Consider the following 21,544-nt stretch of genomic DNA (forward strand, 5'->3'; position numbering starts at 1 on the left):
TATTTCAGAAAGCTTCATGTAAAGCTAAAACTTCATTGGAATGGTTTCATTTTCTGGACACGTGAATCACTAAGTATTGTATAGAGAATACAAAAGTACAATGTAAAGTTCTGGACTTTTAGGAGCTGATAGTTTTGTAGGGAAGACAGGCCATGTTAAGAGAACAATAACAACAGTAACGAAACATACAACCCAAGTGGGATTTCATAAATATTTTATGAGTTTTATATAAACAATGAATGCTGTAAGACTTCTTAGAAGAAATGCCCTTTTTGGAAAAATCAGAGACCATTTCGTGAAAATTATGGGTGACTAAGGCCTGGAAAGATGGATAGGATAAAGATAAATCAGTTATTACAAAAGTAATGCATTTTAATTACAGAAAATTTAGAGAAAATAGAAAGACACACAAAAGACCCTTTATTTGTACCATGTATATATAAGCACTCATGTTTTAAAAATGTATTTTTGAACAGTTTTGTTAATAACAATATATTGTGAAATTTTTCTATAAAATTAATTCATTGTATTACTTTCCACTTAAGTAGTTGCATTTTCCTTCCAATTGACCTTATGTATCATAAATAATTTGACTACTGAAAAATATTTAGGCTATTGATTTTTTTGTCTTCAGCAATGCAGCAATAAAAATTTTTGCAGACAAATCTTTGCTAATGATTTTCTAAGGATAAATTCTTAACGTGAAATAATCAAATCAAAAAGTATACAGGCCCATGTTTAAAACTTTTTAATGTGGTGCAAAAGTAATTGCTGTTTCAGACTCTGAATTTTCAATTATTATAACTAGGTTCAAGCACATCTTTATTAATCAATATAGGAACCATTACAATCAACACATTTTTGGCAATAAGAAGTAAGTTTGTTTATTCATGTCGTGTAAAAATTCATGCTTCAGGTTTTGACAAACTCTTGGAAAGCATTTTCTGCATCCCTTTGGTTGTGGAAGCATTTTTCCTGCAAAAAGTTGTCAAGATGCTTGAAGAAATGGTAGTTGGTTGGCGAGAGATCAGGTGAAATTGGTGGATGAGACAAAACTTCTTAGCCCAATTCGTTCTGATTTTGCAGCACTGGTTGTGCCATGTGCCGTTGGGTGTTGTGGAGAAGAATTGGGTCCTTTCTGTTGACCAATGCCAGCTGCAGGCACTGCAGTTTTCAGTGCAGCTACAGGTAATGGTTTCACTGGAATTCAGAAAGCTGTAGTGGATCCTACCAGCAGGAGATCACCAGACAGTGACAAAAACCTTTTTTTTTTTTTTTTTTTTTTTGGTGCAACTTTGGCTTTGGGAAGCACTTTGGAGCTTCTTCTCAGTTCAACCACTGAGCTGGTCATCACTGGTTGTCATAAAATCCACTTTTCATGACACGTCACAATCCAGTTAAGAACTGGTTCGTTGCTGTTGCATAGAATAAGAGAAGATGACATTTCAAAACGACGATTTTTTTTTTTGGATTTTTGCTAGAATCACGAGGTTCCCACTTAAGAGAGCTTTTTCATCTTCCCAGTTTGTTTCAAATACCAAATGACTGTAGAATGGTTGACATTGACTTCTTTGGTAACTGCTCGTGTAGCTGTAAGAGGACTAACTTTGATGATTGTTCTCAGCTGGTGGTTGTCAACTTTCCATGGCCAGCCACTACATTCCTCATCTTCTTTTACTTTCTTTCTTTTGGAGATGGAGTCTCACTCTGTTGCCCAGGCTGGAGTGCAGTGGCACAATATCTGCTCACTGCAACCTGTACCTCCTCAGTTCAAGCAATTCTCCTTCCTCAGCCTCCTGAGTAGCTGGTATTACAGGTACCACCACGCCCAGCTAATTTTTTGTATTTTTAGTACAGATGGGGTTTCACTATGTTTCCCAGGCTGGTTTTGAACTCCTGACTTCAGGTGATCCACCCAACTTGGCCTCCCAAAGTGTTGCTATTACCAGTGTGAGCCACCATGCCCGGCCACTCCTCATCTTCAAGGCTCTCATCTCTCTGGCAAAACTTTTTGAACCACAACTGCACTGTACGTTCATTAGCAGTTCCTGGCCCAAATGTATTGTTGATGTTGTGAGTTGTTGCCGCTACTTTATGACCCATTTTGAACTCTAATAAGAAAATTGTTTGAACTTGGTTTTTGTCTAATATCATTTCCATAGTCTAAAATAATTATAAAATAAACAGCAAGTAATAAGTATTATCAAAAAACATAAAGTAAGAAGTGCGCATTAAAATGATGTGTAACATAACCACATTTATTTAAGAATGTACTCCAATATCAAATGGCAAATTTCAACAATGCAAAAACTGCTATTAGCTTTGCACCACTATGATGCCAAAATCGTATGCTTGGAACAGCTGAGCCAGTTTATGGTTTTATTGTTATAAGAGTCACATTATCCTGAGCCCACACCAACTCAGGTATTACAATTAGGGATTTTACTTTTCACTTTGAGGTTTAAAACTATGCTACGTAATTTTAACTTGCCCTTCTTTAGTTACAATATTGGAAATGCATTTTCTATAAATTAGCTATTCCAAAGTCTTAGCACCATTTGCATTACTGCTGCCAAGGTTTTTTAATACACGTAAGAGCTCTTTATATATTAAAATGAATAACGATTTGTCTAATATAGGTCACAATATTTTTAGTTTTTTTTTTTTTAAATTTCTTTTTGCAGTGATTGTTTACATATTTAATTTTTATGTTTCCTTATGTTACTTTAATGATTTCTGGGTGTTTTTTACAATGCAGTAAGTGTTTTCCCAAAAATATTATTGAAAATTTACATTTATTTCCTTCTAGATGTTTTATTATAAAATTTTTTAATGTTTTCTACATTTAGAATTTATTTTGGTGTGCTGCATCCTAGCCATCTAACCTGTGTGTGCGTTTGAGTCCACACACCTATATGTGCCCACATGTGCAAATTGTTAGGTGATTGAACCTGCAACATTTAGCAACACTTTTATGGATAAATAGAATTAATTTAGTTAGAGAGACACCGTAGATCATGTAATCAGAGGAAATCTAATAAAAACAAATGTGTGGCTAGATATTTTGCAAAACACGTAGGATCAACTTGTGTGAACTGGTTCATTGTTATAAGTAGATTTAGAAACGACGTTGGGAAAAGGGATGAGATGATGAAAGGTTTTGGATGACTGACTAAGAAGCACAGGGTAAATTTGGCAAGAGGGATCTGTGGACTTTTCTTCACTAGACTTAGAGATTACTTAGGTACAGATCACCACTGCAGATGGGACACCTTGCCAAAGCTGAGAAGGGAGTGGGCGGCAGCCCTGAGCGGTGGACCTACGGAGGCTCTACTGATGCCGAGACCAAATATTTGTGACTCCTCCATGTGCAGTAAGCTTCCCAAGAGGCACTGTGGCCTCATGAACTCTATTTCCATTCCCATGCTCATCTCATAGCTGTCGCAGTTGTGGGCAAGAGCTCCTGGGTCCTGGCCCTGCCATTCCCTCCCAGAGCCTGGTTATTTCCTGTTCTCTGGGGAATGATGGAGAGGGTCCTCTCCTCATCCTGTGGGCCTGCCTACCAGCCTCACTCTCCAGAAGGGACTGTTCCATTTTCCATAATGCCCAGGAATGATGGGAGAACCTAAAGCCATGGTGTTCTCTTCCTGGAGTTCCGCAGGCCCCACGATCCTCTGTCTTTCAGTGAGGATCTAGAATATTTTTTATGGAGGATTAGTAATAAAGAATACTTGCTCTCTCCCTTTCCCAGAGGACAACCTGGAACTTGTAAAATGTGTCACATATAGACTGTGAACTCCACAGTCTGAAATCACTTAAATGAGACTGGGTTCAAGTTCCATCTCTACCACATGCTTGCTGTGTGACCTTGAGTTGGTTACTCAACTCCCCCGACCCTTAATTTTCCCATTTATTTAATGAGAATAAGAATAGTACCCACCTGAGGCAGAGAGTACTCTGCTACGAGCTTTCTTTCCTTATCCCTACCTAAGAAAATCAGATATTTTCCAGGTATTGAGTAATAAAGCATTCAAGGTAGGTGGGTTTCTTCCCTGGGGTCAGAAGATGAGACTTGATAGGAATAAGTCAGTTGTAGTAACCCCATGACTGTTTACTTGGAGTTGGTTAAGAGGTGGACTCATGATTCCATTCTGCCCTAATGGGACCTGGGAAGAGTCTGTGGGGCTTCTGGGAAAAAATTCTCCTTTGTGAAAAAGAAATAAGGTATATCTAGAAAAAAACCTCTCCTTCTTGTTGTTTTTGGAGGTGTTATCTGAAGATGGAATACTTGGGACTGCAGTAGACACTTGTAAGCATGAGGAAAAAGCCAAGAGCTGCACAGAAAAACAGATCCAGAGGCCTGCTATTACTGCATAAGTTTATCATTAACACTGGTCCTGCCTCCTTCAAAAGCTTGGTTTTGTAAGATAATTAGAAAAAAAGGTCTATGTGCTTGAAAGTCTTCAAAAGATATTAACTGATGGATGGATGTGGATGTGGTGGGTGAGTCTGTAATCCCAGCACTTTGGGAAGCTGAGGCAAGTGGATCACTTGAGGTCAGGAGTTTGAGACCAGCATGGCCAACATGGCGAAACCCTGTCTCTACTAAAAATATAAAAATTAGGCATGGTGGCGGTGGTGCCTGTAATCCCAGCTACTCGGGAAGCTGAGGCAGGAGAGTTACTTGAACCCAGGAGGTGGAGGTTACAATGAGTTAAGATCGTGCCACTGCACTCCAGCCTGGGCAACAGAAAGTACTCTGTCTCAAAAAAAAAAAATTAACTATATTGTTATCATCATTACCACTGTAATTATTATTACAACCTGTTGAGTATTTGGTGGCTACCAGGCATTATATTCAGTGTCCCAGAATACCAAGAACTGAGATAGGACAGAGAAGATGGGGAGATGGATGGATAGACTTGCACAAAACTATTTCTAGTAAGTGGAATTAAAATTTCCAGGCATCTCTTGCTTGGTTAAGAATATAGCCTTATTCAGGAAAATCACCTGAACCAGGGAGGCAGAGGTTGCAGAGAGCTGAGATCAGGCTACTGCACTTTGTCCTAGGCAACAAGAGTGAAACTCCATCTCAAAAAAATAAAAATTAATATAGCCTTATTGTTATTATCAAAGAATGAAGATTAAGCATTGAAGCGAAAAGGAAAGTTATTACGGTTTAATTCATGGTCCAGGTCAGAGTCAGGGTCGACACTGCATTCAGACCTAAATCTACTAGAAAGCTGGGAATTAAGAACAGGAGCATGAAATAAGATATAACATGGAGCTCAAGATTAACACTGATTAACTGTATCTAATCTGAAAATTTACTAAGTTTAAAGAATTTTTTAAAAAGATTCTTGATACTTAGCTACTATAACATCAAAAGGTTAAGATTATCCATCACAACATTTTTCAAAAAAAAATAATGAATTTTTGTACAAAGAGATATTAATGACCCATAATCTTCCATAAGAATTGGCTATTGGTGGTGAGAAGGTAGGGTCAGTAGAGCTAATTAGTCTCTGAATTATTTTAAAACAAGATCTACTTGTAAATATTTTATATTCAAATTCAAGAGGACAAAAAAAGAAACATAATTTTCAAAATGATTCTAGGTAGGCACATTTTTAATAGCTAAAGCTAGTGGCTAAGTATTAGTGGAGTCTGCAGTTAGTGTGGCTGACTGTGGAGATGAGGGAATCTAAGTCCTCATGCAGACAGATGCTCATCCTCCATCCTAGACTCTATCTAGAAGAGATGCTATCAAATTGCTCATATCCAATCACTTGTGAAATTTGCCTGATCTAACTGCCTCTCTTGAACTTACTGACTTTCTCCATAGTCATCATCAATTTTTGTGTTTTCAGTGCCATGAATTTTTCTGTTTGGGATGACTGTTCTCAGCTTCCTGTCTGTGGTCTACATCTCAGCACTTATACGACTATTACAAATGACCACAATTCTTTAGTGCTCATGTATTACTCCAGTTAATTTTTGACACTTAGGTCCATCAATGGATTTTCCTAAGTATTAAGTCTATACCCTCTCAGGACAGGCTGCTTAGTCCTTTCTTTTAGGGGAATTCTAATAAAGAACTTTTCTATAAATATCAGGTATCCTGTCTTCTAGGTTGAAGAACAAGATGGGATGCTTCCCTTAATTTTGTATTAGAATGGTTTTCACCCCTTTTTCAAAATCTTCATAAAAGCCATTGGTGAGTTTATCCGGATCTGTTGATTTATGTATCTGAGATGTTATTCTGGTTTCTCTGAAAAGATTGATTAAGAAACGGTGAGCCTGAGAACAAGCAGAATCAAGTAACACAACAGAGGATGTTGATTTGGAGAAAAGATGTGAATGGTGCTGAACTATAGTTTGAAGACAGAATAACCAGGGCCTATTGATGAATTAGATGTTTATGTAAAAGAAAGAGAGGAGAGTAATTGAAGTGCTGGATCTACAACTGTGTCAGGCAATGAGGTGAGAGCAGTAGAAGATGGGCAAGTTTCAGGGTAAGACTAATCAAGAGCTCTGCTTGAAGGAGGGTGTAGACATCCCACTGGAGGTATCAAAAGCAAGTTTTACTTATGAGTTCTGACTGTCAGGAGAGATGTGAGCTAGAGATCTGGTGAAGCAGCAATTATTCTACGCAAACATACAAATGAGAAAATTAAGGCCAAGAAAGATGAGTCATGTAGACTCATCTTGCATCACACAGACTTTGCGTAGTAGGATGGGGATGAAACCGATATCAGTCTAAAGCTGAAGCTCTTTCCTGGACCCTTCTGTCATTGAGTGCCTATGACTTGCCAGGCCCTTTCTTAGGCACAGAAGAAGGCATAAAAAATACAACATGACTCTATTGCCTAAGGAGTTTACTTTCTAGAACACCCCACTCCTGGTACTAGGGCTGCAGAAGCTATTTAGAAACAATGCTAAATGGCAAATAATAAGTTGTTTTATCAGCATCTTATGGATTTTATGTGAAAATTATTTAGTTTATAGTGTATGTGTAAAAATGTTGGAATTGGTAAGGAAGTTAGCATGGTTGTTTGTTTTGCAAAGTAATTTCTCAGCATCAGAAACCCAACAGCATCCAGAATCATAAAAATATTTAAAATAATTTAGTCTAAATTTTTGATCTACCACAATTTAGTATAGTAAGAATATGTGATATTATCTTAACAAATGTCATTAACAGTTTTAAAAAGTTTTATTTTTACTTATAGAGGAAAATTATAAAATCTCCCTGGCTGTTACCTTAGGGACAAGAATAAAACATTAATCCAATTCAAACAGAAAAAGGACAAATAACTGGTTTATAGCAGTTTATCTGAAAAATGATGTGAATGAATATTTGTTGATCACAGTTAGAATAGAGAAACCTCTTCCAAAAAAAAAAAACAAACAATTTTAAACACGTAAATAAATGATTCCACCAAACACCATAAGATAATTAACCGTAGATAATTAGCTGTTCAAGTGAGTCAGATGACACTTTTCCATCTTGTAGACCTTCAAAGTGACCACAAGTATGGAATAGAAGGAAGAAGGCGGCACGGTGGCTGTCAAGTGCCTTAGCCAGGAAGCAATACTTGTCGTTTGTCCCTTTTGTTCAGAATCCTTCAGACAAAATGAGTTCCAGGTCTCCAACCTAACTGCAAGAGCAGGTAGCAAATGCAAGGGAACATACAAAATAGTTGCAGAGTTTGGACATAATAGATGAGTCAATGATGTGACAACTTAAAGCTGAAGGCTGAAATAGGAGAAATAGAGGCAAGAGAACGCTGGCTGAACCCTGCACCCATCAGTGTGATGGGTTCCTCCTCTCCATCAAAAGAGGAATAATTTGAGTTCACCATGGGAAACTACTGGGCCAGTGAGTGTTCTACCCTCAAAGACCAGGTAGAGGAATATTTAGCCTGGGGATTAGAACACTTGGCGATGGAGCATAAGTATCTTCTTCCAATATCTCCTGGGCTATTATTTCAAGAGAGAGTGGATTTACTCCACCTTACTTCAAAAGTGGCTGGCAGATTCCATGTAAATCAAAAAAGGAAACATCTACTTCCAAATAGAATGGTATATCTACAAATAATAGTGAGCTTACCATATTGGAAATCATTCAGACAGTAGCTGGGCAACTATGTATTGTTAATATTATGAGTGAATTTCTTCACTGAGTGAAGTCACTGACTTCTGAGTATTGCTAATTCTAGGATTATGAGTCTATTTTTATTGTCATCTTTGTCAACATATTTAGTCTCTCAGAAATTGAAAATATGGAGCTTAAGTTTGAAGGTGGAAAGAAATGATGACATAACTTTTTCTATAACTTTGTTGTTTTTCTCTCTCAAAATTCCAATTAGTTCACTTGGACAATTAGAAGTTCACTCTTTCTATTTTTCGTAGTTGTTTGCTATAGGTCTTGAAGTGCAATGAATCAGAACACTGCCCAATTGCCTTACTTTCTCCACATTGACATCAATGTTTTCTGTTTGTGCAAAATGTCCTTGAGAACATTTTGAAAATTTGCACGACATACAAGGAAACTTCAGAAAGTAAGAACTTAGTTTGCCTTTTTTTAAAAATTAGAAATTCTACTTTTTTGTTCTCTTTGATCCCTCAAATTTATTGCTATTGCCAGAAAAGCTCAATTATTTCATTAAATTTCAATCATTTAAATGCCTTAGGTCCATCTTTGTGCACTGTCAACCCTCTCACATGTGTTAGAGGAAGAAGTATCCTATCCTTTTCTAATTATATATTCTCCACCTGAATTCTGTTCTTATTTCTTCCTACCCCTGTATTATTATTTCCCTTAGTGCCTTTCCTTTTTCACATAATTACTCAAGGCTCTTAATTACAATGTGTAAGTCAACATTTATTTTAATGAATTAAAGAAACGTATTATGTAGTTTCACAATTTCAGGGCTAGGATGTGCTTTATTTCTGTGAAGACTATCCTTTTATCCATTTCCTTTCAAACTTTTAAACTTCTAAACTTCCATTTATCATTTAAAATCCAATTCACCTTTTACTTCTTCTCCATGAAATAATAGTAAAGTTAGGCACTCTTCCTTATGGATTTATTCACAGCATAAACATTATTAGAGAGTCTGTTATGAATTATCACTTGTTTACCTATCTGTCTCCACTCAGTAAATAGAGAAATCTTTAAGGATGGGGGCGATGAAAGAAGACATTGAATACTGTGAGTGGCAGAGCTAATATTTTTTAGTGAATGGATTTAAGAAATATAATACTACCTTGTGCCTACTCACAGATACACAATGGAATACTATTCAGCCTTGAAACAGAAAGAAATTCTGTCAGTGGCAAAAACATGGATGAACCTTAGCTATGCTAAGTAAAATAAATCAGGCACAGAAAGACAAAACGCTACATGACTTCATTTATATGGGGTATTTTTAAAAGTCAGACTCATAGAAGTAAAGAGTAGAATGGTGATTACAGAAGCTGAGGGAGGGGGATAGTGAATGGGGAGTTTTTGGTTGGAAGGCACAAAGTTTCATTTAGACAGTATGAATAAATTTTAGAGATCTATTGTACAGCATGATGACTACAGTTAACAATAATATACTAGAATACCAGTGTATTACTAAGGGAACATATCTTAAATATTCTCACAACAATAATAACAAGTATTTGAGATGACAGATATGTCAATTAACTTGAGTCAATCATTTCACAATGTATACACAATTCAAAAAAATCACCATGTACACTGTACGTATGTGAACTTTTATTTGTCAGTTATACTTGAATAAAACTAGATAAATAGGAAGAAAGGAAGGAAGGAAGGAGGAAGAAGAATATCAAGAACAAGAAAGGAAGAATGAAGTGTGTTTTGGGAATGGCAAATTGTCAGGCTTGGCTGCTGTGTTTTAGATAATAAAGATGAGGCTGGAGAAGGGGGAGAAACATTCACATACATATTGCTTATACATTTTTTTACAGTATCCACATGGGGAGACAGTAAAGGCTTCTGGTCAGGAGAATGACAGAATAAGACAGAATAAGATGAATGCTGCTGGAGACATAGGTTACTTCCATATTTTGCCTGTAGTGAATATTGCAATGAACATGGGAATGCAGGTATTACTGACTTCAATTCCTTTGGAAACATACTCAGAAGTCGGATTATTGGACCAAATGGTAATTCTATTTTTAACTTTTTGAGGAATCTCCATACTGTTTTCCATGATGGCTATACTAATTTACATTTCCACCAACAGCGTGCAAGGGTTCTTTTTCTCTCCAACCTTGCCAACACTTGTTATTTTTTCTTTTTGGTAATAGCTACACTAACAAGGGTGAGGTGATATCTGATTGTGGTTTTAATTTACATTTCTCTGATTACTGATGTTGAGCATATTTTTATATACCTCTTGGCTATTTGTATGGTTTTTTTTGAAAAATGTCTATTCTGGTTCTTTGCCTATTTTTAATCTAGGTTATTTGTTTTCTTGCTATTGAGCTATTCCACTTCCTCATGTATTTTGACTATTAGCCCATCCCATTCTATGTCCAAATTTTGCTGATTTTATAAAGTCTATTTCTGAAACAGTTGCAACTGTCTCTGAATATGTACATCATTTTCTTTGTATTTGATCTTCTTGCATACTATTTATTTATGCTTCACACCCTTTGAGGGCAGGAATGTTGTTTATTTTAGGTTTAAACATGAAAGCTCCCAGCATCAGACATTGCAATTAGTAAACTAACAAAAATGATCACTGGGTGAAGAAGATACATACTCCTTCTTTGTTTCATACAGCTGGTCTATAAAACTGGAAAAATCTAGATACGTAATTTTGCTTTTGGTTTTGTGTTTTTGTAGTTAAGTAAATAGTCTATGGTTTTTGAATCTGATACATTTGTATATCTTTCTTTTCTTCAGCAATGAGTTAGTTATTACTGTTGTTGTTGCTGCTGTTGCTATACCTTGGGAATGTTTATAATCTCATGTGTTTGTTGGTGAAGGAGCGTTTCAGTGGGACTCTAGGATTTGGAGATGTCTGAAGTCTTCTGTCATTATTGTCATGGTTTGTTACAACTTTTATTTCCCTAAATGCCAGTACTGTTTTTTTGTTTGTTTGTTTGTAAGTCTTTAAACCTGTAATCCTGTAAGGTACTTTATTTGTTAGAACAACAGATAGTGAAATGTTGATTTATGTCTCTAGATCTTAATATTTGTCTTCATATCTAAGAGTTGAATCAAATCTGTGATTCTTACAGCTTCCTGGCAATCTAATGACAGTTGGTTTTCTAATATTAACTAGATGAATCCAAAAGAATGCTCAGAAACTTGTTCAAAACAGTTAAGCCTCAAACAACAAACCTCCAGACTTCCATGTTCAACAAATCTGAATTTTTCTGATGCTAAATATTTCATTTTTTTCCAACTGGGTGAGCCTTATTTGCTATCTTATATCAATTGATAGCTTACCCTTTCTCAAAGGAGATTTCTAAGGATTTAAATATATGTCATTAACATTCTTCTAATTAACACATCTCTGAGAAGAAATTTGTGGGTAAATATTTTGTTCTTTCTCTTTAAAATATGAGAAATGACAAGGTTACATTTTTATTGCAAGAGCAAAACAAATTAGATATGGTAACTAATTAATCAAAGTACCATGGACTCCTGCACAGAGCAGGCACAAGGTAGTGTTTCTTAAGTCCATTCACTAAAAATCATTAACTCTGCCATTCACAGTATTCAACGTCTTCTTTCATCCTCCCATCTTTAAAGATTTCACTATTTACTGGGTGGAGCCGGATAAGTAAACAAGTGATAATTCATGACAGACTCTCCAATAAGCCTTCCACTATGAATAAATTTATAAGAGAGTGCCTAACTTTACCTTTACTTTATATGGAAGAAGTAGAAAGGTGAATTGAATTTTAGATGATGAAAAGGAAGTTTAAAAGTTTAAAAGTAAAGGAAAAAAAGAATAGTCCTAGCAGAAAATAAAGCACGTGCCAGGTCTGAAATTGTAAAAACATGTGATATGCTTATTTCATTCATTAAAAATAAATACTGACTTACACACTGTGATTAAGAGTCTTGGGTGATTATGTGATTCCTTTCTTAGAGGAAAATGAGTTTGCAAAAGAGACAGAAAATGAGTGGCCGGAGAGGTAGAAGGAAAGTGAGGTGGGGGACCTCGTATACGAAATGGGAGTTTCCATTGAGAGAAATACAGGTTATTTCATAAAGCTGGAAATAGGTGTGCATATGAAGCAGCTATCGAAAAAGGCTGGGCAGGCGGGCTGCGGTGGCTCAAGCCTGTAATCCCAGCACTTTGGGAGGCCGAGGCGGGTGGATCGCGAGGTCAAGAGATAGAGACCACCCTGGTCAACAAGGTGAAACTCCGTCTCTACTAAAAATACAAAAAATTAGCTGGGCATGGTGGTGCGTGTCTGTAATCCCAGCTACTCAGGAGGCTGAGGCAGGAGAATTGCCTGAACCCAGGAGGCGGAGGTTGCAGTGAGCCGAGATCGCGCCACTGCACTCCAGCCTGGGTAACAAGAGCAAAACTCCGTATCAAAAAAAAAAAAAAAAAAAAAAAAAAAAAAAAAAAAAAACGGGAAAAGAAAAGAAAAAGGCTGGGCAGTGGTTGTAATGAAATGTATACTAAGGCAATTTAGATTTTAGATTCTAATATCAATGCTTCTTAGCCAGGGTGGGGCCTATAAGTATCTCTAGGGCTTGTAAACAGTGCCATCTGATTCAGATTTAATAGCTCCAAAATAGGACATCTACACTTCAAAAACTCTCCAGAAATGAGTTAGTCCTGAGAAACCATTACCTGGGTTATGAAAATGAGAAATAGGGTCACAGCTGCATTTGAGAAAGACCACTCTTCACTCTAGAACATTGATTCTCAACCCTAGCTGCACATGACCTCCTAGAGACCTTTCAAACCCATGACGCTTGGGATCCACCCCAGACCAACTACACAAGAAATTCCTCTCTGGGACCTGTCTGTATATTTTTAAGCCTCTCAGGTGATTTTAGTGTTGAGATCTGTTAGTATAGGGCACAGCAGGTTTGAAAACGAAGCAGAGAAACCAGTACGGTTGGTTATTGACAGAAAGGTCCACGCTTCCTCATAAATTTAGGCCCATGAGCATACTGTTCAATGAGCAGTCACCATGTTTACAAACACCTAAAATTAAGTCTTGCTTAAAGAGTTCTTTCTACTAAGAGGAAGTCCTGTGGCCTCCTACAATTTCCTGGATGGCAGCACCTGTTTCTGTCTCCTGTAAATAAAAGCTACGATCTTCTTCCCAGGCACACCAGCTGGAGAAAGATAAAAGGAATCTGAGATGAATTCTAAGGATTCTAACAAATAAAAAATGAAACCCGCAGTGAAATAACAGCTTTCTCTTTATTTTTAAAGTTAAGAAATCTGGGGATGGGAAATTGATGTGGAAGAACTCACTTTTGTTTCATGCCTGCAGTTTTCCAGGGATGGAACAGCTCTGGGGCACAAGAAAACAAAATGTGTGATGAGAGGCAAACGGTGCATTTCCTTTCACAGGACTTTCTGCTTATTCTGGGGCTGGCGGCTTTGTGGCCTGGCTGGCACACATGTGATGTCTCCCATACCCTCTCTCCACTCCCCAGCTCACTTGATTGGAGAGCTACGGTTGTCCCAGCAAAAAGATTGGAGGTTTTCAAGAAAATGTAGGATGCTAAAAGTAGGTTTTCAGCCCTGTCTTTTCTTCTTTTCTTCTGTGGCTCTCATGCTGAGCCTGTTTCAGGAGGAAATGAACCCGGAGGTGTTAAGAAAGCAGTCATCCTCAAGCTATCCCTTTCTTCTCTGCTAGTTTTGATGTAGGAGAAGAGCTTCAGAGAATCCAAGATGACCTGGAGTAATAAGCACTAGTAAAATCCAGGAGCACAGGGGACGCTGGAGAAAGCAGCAGGATTCCATGTCATCCTTGTTATGAGGAGTGTCAGAATGGGCTCCCTAGCAAGTCAGCTGTTTTTCTCCAAGGGGTTTTGCACTGTAGGATGGACGGCAGTGTTTGGCCTGTCAGGAAACTCTGCAGTTCCTGCTGGACTGGGTGGCAGCTCTTGTTTCCAATGATGACTATAATGATGTCACCCATCCCACATTCTTTTTTTTTTTTAAATTAAACCAAAATATTTACTTTAAAATAACTGTAACTCTACATGCAGTTTTAAGAAATATTATGGAGAGACCCAGGAAACAATTACCCAATATCCCTGAATAACATCTTCAAAAATTACACTACAATAGCACAGTCACGATGCTGACATTCATTGTCAAGATTGTCAACAGTTCTGGCATCACAAAGATCCCTATGTTGCCATTTTCTGACCACACCAACTACCCTCACACCACCCCACCCCTAACCCTGTTCACTTTGTCTATGATTTTGTGATTTCAAGAATATCATATGAATAGAATCATGCAGTATATAACCTTTCCTATTAGTTTTTCGTCCACTCATTTCAGATCTCTAGAAAGTCATCCAAAATAGTTGTTCGTATCAAGAATTCATCCTGTTTTACCACTGAGTAGAATTCCAAGGTGTAGAAAGTACCACAGTTTGTTTACCAGTCACTTGTTAAGTGACCAGAGCTTCCATGAACATTTGTGTTTAAGTTTTATGGAATGCAAATGTTGTTCCACAAACATTATTCTTTAGAATAAATCTTCAGGAATGTAATTGTTGGGTTTTATGGTAGTTGAATATATAGTTTTATAAGAAACTGCTAAATGGGTTCCCAGAGTGGCTATCCCATTCTATGTTCTAACAAGTAATGTGTAAGTGATCCAATTTCTTGGCAATATTGTGTCACCAGTTTTTATTTTAGCCATGTTGGTAGGTGTATAGTGTGGTTTTAATGTACAATTGCTTAATGGCTAAGGAGGTTGAGTATATTTTTATGTGCTTTTGTGCCATCTGCATGTCCTTTTTAATTATTATTTAAAGTTTATTTTATATCGTTTTAAATTACAGATAATAACTGTATATATTTATGGGGTACCATGTGATGTTCTATCATTTAATCACTCCACAGTGTATGCATATGTACATTGTGGAATGATTAATCAAGCTAACCAACATATCTGTCATCTCACAAAGTTACCATTATTGTGAGAACTTTTAAAATCCACTCTTAGAGCAATTTAGAAAGATACAATACATTAACTATAGTCACTGTGCTATGTAATAGATCTCTAAAATTTATTCTTCCTGTCTAAATAAAACTTTATACAAGAAGACTAAGACCAGCATCTCCCATTGCGTCCTACACTGCCTAGATCATGGTAACCACTAATTGACTCTCCACTTCTTTAAGTTCTCTTTTTATATTCCCCATATATATGAGATCATGCGGTATTGGTCTGTCTGTGCCTAGTTTATTTCAATTAGCATAGTGTCCTCCAGCTTCATCCATGTTGCCATATATAAGAGAACTTCCTTCTTCATAAACACTGAATAGTATTTCATTGTGTATATATATATATATATATAATATTTCTCTATCCATTCATTTGTTGATGGATACTTAGGTCACTGCCATATCTTGGCTATTATGAATAATGCTGCAATGAAGATGAGAATATAGATAACTCTTTGACATAATGACTTCAATTCCCTTGGATATATATCCAAATCTGGATATATAGCCTGATGTATCCAAAAATATATCAAAAAATAGAATAGAAATTCTATTTTTAGTGGAACCCCCTATGACTGTACTAGTTTACCTCCTTAGCAGCAGTGTACAGGGTTCTCTTTTCTGCACACCCTCATCAATACTTACTATCTTTTGTCTTTTTGATAGTAACTATTTTAACACATATGAGGTAATATCTCATTGTGGTTTCAGTTTGCATTTCCCTGATGATTAGTGCCTTTTTCATACATCTATTGGCCACTGTATGTTTTCTTTTAAGAAATGTGTTTTCAACTCATTTACCCATTTTTCAATTGGGTTCATTGTTTTCTTACTACCAAGTTGTTTCAGTTCCCTAGGTATTTTGCATATTACCTCCTTATCAGATGTATGGTTTGCAAATATGCTCCCCTAATCTATGGGTTGTCTCTTTACTCTATTAATTGTATCAATTGCTGTGCAGAAGCTTTTAAGTCTGATATATGTATGCCCTATTTTGTGAAATGTCCATGTCCTTCATCTTTTAATTGGATTTATTTTTACTGTCATGTATTGGGTTCTTTATGGATTCTAGATACTAGTTTTGGTCAGATATATGGTTTGCACATATTTTCTCCTCGTAACTTTTTTTGTCCAAACATTTTAAATATTGATGAGGTACAATTTATCATTTTTCCTTTTTAATCATGTTCTTGGTTTCAAGTCTAAAAACCATTTGCTTATCCATAGATTTCCAAATTTTTCTTATAAATTTTTCCTGTAAGTTTTATAGTATTAGTGTTTATGTCTCCATTTTGAGTTAATTTTTGTTTAAATTATATGGTGCCATGGATGTCCAATGACTTCCACATTATTTATTGAAAAGACTATATTTTTAAATTATATATATATATATATATATATATATATATATACATATATATATTATATATATGTATATATATAATTGCACTTTAGGTTCTGGGGTACATGTGAACAACATGCTGGATTGTTGCATAGGTACACACATGGCAATGTGGTTTGCTGCCTCCATTCCCATCACCTATATCTGGCGTTACTCCCCATGTTATCCCTCCCCAACTCCATACCCCCCACTGTCCCTCCCTTAGTCCCCACCGACAGACCGCAATGTGTGATGCTCCCCTCCCTGTGTCCATGTGTTCTCATTGTTCAACATCCACCTATGAGTGAGAACATGTGGTGTTTGATTTTCTGTTCTTGTGTCGGTTTGCAGAGAATGATGGTTTCCAGGTTCATCCACGTCCCTACAAAGGACACAAACTCATCAGTTTTTATGGCTGCATAATATTCCATGATATATACATGTCACATTTTCCATTTCCAGTCTGTCATCGATGGGAATTTAGGTTGGTTCCAAGTCTTTGCTATTGTAAACAGTGCTGCAGTGAACATACATGTGCATATATCTTTATAATAGAACGATTTATAATCCTTTTGATATATACCCAGTAATGGGAATGCTTGGTCAAATGAGATTTCTATTTCTAGGTCCTTAAAGAATCACCACACTGTCTTCCACAATGGTTGAACTAATTTACACTCCCACCGACAATATAAAAGTGTTCCTATTTCTTCACATCCTCTCCAGCATCTGTTGTCTCCAGATTTTTTAATGATTGCCATTCTAACTGGCTTGAGATGTTATCTCAATGTAGTTTTGATTTGCATTTCTCTAATGACCAGGGATGATGAATATTTTTTCATATGTTTGTTGGCTTCATATATGTCTTCTTTTGAAAAGTGTCTGTCTTCACCCACTTTTGAATGGGATTTGCTTGTTTTTTTGTTTTGTTTTGTTTTGTAAATCTTTGCAGATTCTGGATATAAGTACTTATGGGTAGATTGCAAAAAATTTTTCCAATTCTGTTGGTTGCCAGTTCACTCTAAGGATTGTTTCTTTTGCTGTACAGAAGCTCTGGAGTTTAATTAGATCCCATTTGTCTATTTTGTCTCTTGTTGCCAATGCTTTCGGTGTTTTAGTCATGAAGTCCTTGCCTTTGCCTATGTCCTGAACAGTTTTGCCTAGGTTTTCTTCTAGGGTTTTTATGGTGTTAGGTCTTATGTTTAAGTCTTTAATCCATCTGGAGTTAATTTTAGTGTAAGGTGTCAGGAAGGGATCCAGTTTCTGCTTTCTGCACAAGGCTAGCCAGTTTTCCCAACACCATTTATTAAACAGGGAATCCTCTCCCCATTGCTTGTTTTTGTCAGATTTGTCAAAGATCAGATGGTTGTAGGTGTGTGGCATTGCCTCCAGGCCTCTGTTTTGTTCCATTAGTCTATATCTCTGTTTTGGTACCAGTACCATGCTGTTTTGATTATTGTAGCCTTGTAGTATAGTTTGAAGTCAGGTAGTGTGATGCCTCCAGCTTTGTTCTTTTTGCTTAGAATTGACTTGGCTATGCAGGCTCTCTTTTGGTTCCATATGAAGTTTAAGGTGGTTTTTTTTCCAGTTCTGTGAAGAAGGTCATTGGTAGCTTGATGGGGATAGTGCTGAATTTATAAATTACTTTGGGCCATGTGGCCATTATATGATGTTGATTCTTCCTAACCATGAGCATGGAATGTTTCTCCCTCTGTTTGTGTCCTTTCTTATTTTGTTGAGTAGTGGTTTGTAGTTCTCCTTGAAGGGGTCCTTTACATCCTTTGTTAGTTATATTCCTAGGTATTTTATTCTCTTTGTAGCAATTATGAATGGCAGTTCATCCTTGATTTGGCTCTATTCATGTCTGTTATTGGTGTATAGAAATGCTTGTGATTTTTGCACATTGATTTTGTATCCTGAGACTTTGCTGAAGTTGCTTGTCAGTTTCAGGAGATTTTGGGCTGAGATGATGGGGTCATCTAAATATATAATCATGTCATCTGCAAATAGAGACAATTTGACTCCCTCCTTTCCTAAGCGAATAACCTTTATTTCTTTTTCTTACCTGATTGCTCTGGCTAGAACTTCCAATACTATATTGAATAGGGGTGATGAGAGAGGGTATCCTTATCTAATGCTAGATTTCAAAGGGAATGCTTCCAGTTTGTGTCCATTCAGTATGATATTGGCTGTGGGTTTGTCATAAATAGCTTTTATTATTTTGAGATAGGTTCTGTCAATACCTAGTTTATTCACAGTTTTTAGCATAAGAGGCTGTTGAATTTTATCGAAGGCCTTCTCTGCATCTATTGAGATAATCATGTGGTTTTTGTCTTTGGTTCTGTTTATGTGGTGAATTATGTATATAGACTTGTGTGTCTTGAACCAGCCTTGTATTTCCAGGATGAAGCCTACTCGATCATGATGGATAAGCTTTTTGATGTGCTGTTGTAGTCAGTTTGCCAATATTTTATTGAAGATTTTTGCATCTATGTTCATCATGGATATTGGCCTGAAGTTTTCTTTTCTTGTTGAGTTTTGCTGGGTTTTGTTATCAGGATGATATTGATCTCATAAAATGATTTGGGAAGGATTTCCTCTTTTTGGATTGTTTGGAATAGTTTCAGAAGGAGTGGTACCAGCTCCTCTTTTTATGTCTGGTAGAATTCGGCTGTGAACCTGTCTGGACCTGGGCTTTCTTTGGTTGGTAGGCTATTAATTGCTGTCTGAACTTCAGCCCTTGTTATTGGTCTATTCAGGGTTTTGACTTCTTCCTGGTTTAGGTTTGGGAGGATGCAAGTGTCCAGGAATTTACTATGTCTTCCAAGCTTACAGGTTTATGTGCATAGAGTTGTTTGTAGTAATCTCTGATTGTAGTTTGTATTTCTGTGGTCAGGGGTGGTATCCCCATTATCGTTTTTTATTGCATCTCTTTGATTCTTCTCCATTGTCTTTTTAATTAATCTGGCTAGTGGTCTGTCTATTTTGTTGATCTTTTAAAAAAACCAGCTCCTGGATTTATTGATTTTTTGAAGGATTTTTGTGTCTCTATCTCCTTCAGTTCTGCTCTGATCCTAGTTATTTCTTGTCTTCTGCTAGCTTTTGAGTTTTTTGATCTTGCTCCTCTAGCTCTCTTATTGGCCCCCACTCTCTTCTGGCTTGTCGGGTTTCTGCTGAGAGCTCTGCTGTGAGTCTGGTGGGCTTCCCTTTGTGGGTAACCCAACTTTTCTCTGTGGCTGCCCTTAGCATTTTCTCCTTCATTTCAACCCTGGTGAATCTGAAGATTATGTGCCTTGGGGTTGCTCTTCTTGAGGAATATTTTTATGGTGTTCTCTGTATTTTCTGGACTTGAATATTGGCCTGCTTTGCTAGGTTGGGAAAGTTCTCCTGGATAATATCTTGAAGAGTGTTTTGCAGCTTGGATTCATTCTCTCCATAACATTCAGGTACACCTATCAAATGTAGATTAGGTCTTTTCACTTAGTCCCATATTTCTTGGAGGTTTTTTTCATTTCTTTTTACTCTTTTTTCTCTACTCTTGCCTTCTCATTTTATTTCATTGAGTTGATCTTCAATCTCTGATATCCTTTCCTCTGCTTGGTCAGTTCGGCTATTGAAACTCGTGTATGCTTCACGAAGTATTTAGAAATGCAGTTATTTTTTGCTGTTGAAATTGTATGCTGTGACATTGCTAAACTTATTTATTAGTTCTAAGAGTGTTTTTATTTTTTGTAGATTCCTTGAAATTTTAAAGTAGATTATTATGTCATCTGTAAATACAGACAGTATTTTTTCTTCTTTTACAATCAGTGTTTTCTTTTTTTTTCTTTGCTTTATTGACGTGGGCAGAATTTCCAATTCTGTGTTAAATAAGAGTGGTGATATCAGGGAGATAGCATTCACCAATTAACTATCTTGTTAAGTATAGATGTTTTGTAGCTATTCTTTATTAAAATAGTTTTCTTTATTCCCAACTTAATGAGAATTTTTATCATGAATGGGTTTTGGGTTTTGTCAAATACTTTTTCAGCACTAATGGTTATGATCATTTGCAGTTTGTTTTCTAGCCTATCAATAAGGTGGATTACATTGATTAATTTCAAATGTTGAACTAGCCTTGTATACCTGAAATAAAATCCATTTACCCATGGTGCAAAATTCATTTTATTTCTTGTTAGATTTGTCCTGTTATTGCTTTGTTGAGGATTTTTTGTGTATAATTTTATGAGAGATACTTGTTGGTAGTTTTCTTTCTTTTTTTTTTTTTCTTTAAATTGCTGCATTTTTCTAGTTTTGGTGTCAAGGCAATACTGGCCTCATAAAATGAGTTGAGAATTATGCCTTCTGAATCATTTTTTTGGTAAGAAAATGTATAAAATTGTTTTTTTTTTAAAATGTTTGGTAGAATTCTCCACTGACACCATTGGATCTTAAAGATTTCCTTTGAGAGCTTTTAAATGACAAATTTTATTTTTGTTATAGAACCTTTCAGATGACCTTCTTCCTTCTTGAGTTTTGGTTGTTTGTAGTTTTTGAGAAATTGGTCTGTCTTCTAGTTGTCACATTTATTAGCATATATGAAGTTGTTCATATTTCCCTATAATTCTTTTATTGCCTGTAAGATCAGTAGTAATATTCACTGTTTAATTCTTGATATTAGTGTTCGCTGTTTTCTCTTTACCTTTGATAGTCTTGTTGAAGTTTTATCCATTTTAGTGTTTCTTTTTTGTTTCATTTATTATCTCAATGGTTTCCCTGTTTTTAATTTCATTGATTTCTGTTGTTACCTTTATTATTTCCTTCCTTCTGTTTTCTTTGGGTTTATTTTGCTTTTCTTTTTCTAGTTTCCTGACATAAGAACTTAGATTATTGATTTGTGACCTTTCCTCTGTTCTCCTGTTAGCTATCGATTTGCCTATTAACACTGCCTTATTTGCAACAAATATATTTTGTTATGTTATATTTCT

Source organism: Saimiri boliviensis, chromosome 1 (genome assembly GCF_048565385.1).
Source record: "Saimiri boliviensis isolate mSaiBol1 chromosome 1, mSaiBol1.pri, whole genome shotgun sequence".
Classification (NCBI taxonomy): Eukaryota; Metazoa; Chordata; class Mammalia; order Primates; family Cebidae; genus Saimiri; species Saimiri boliviensis.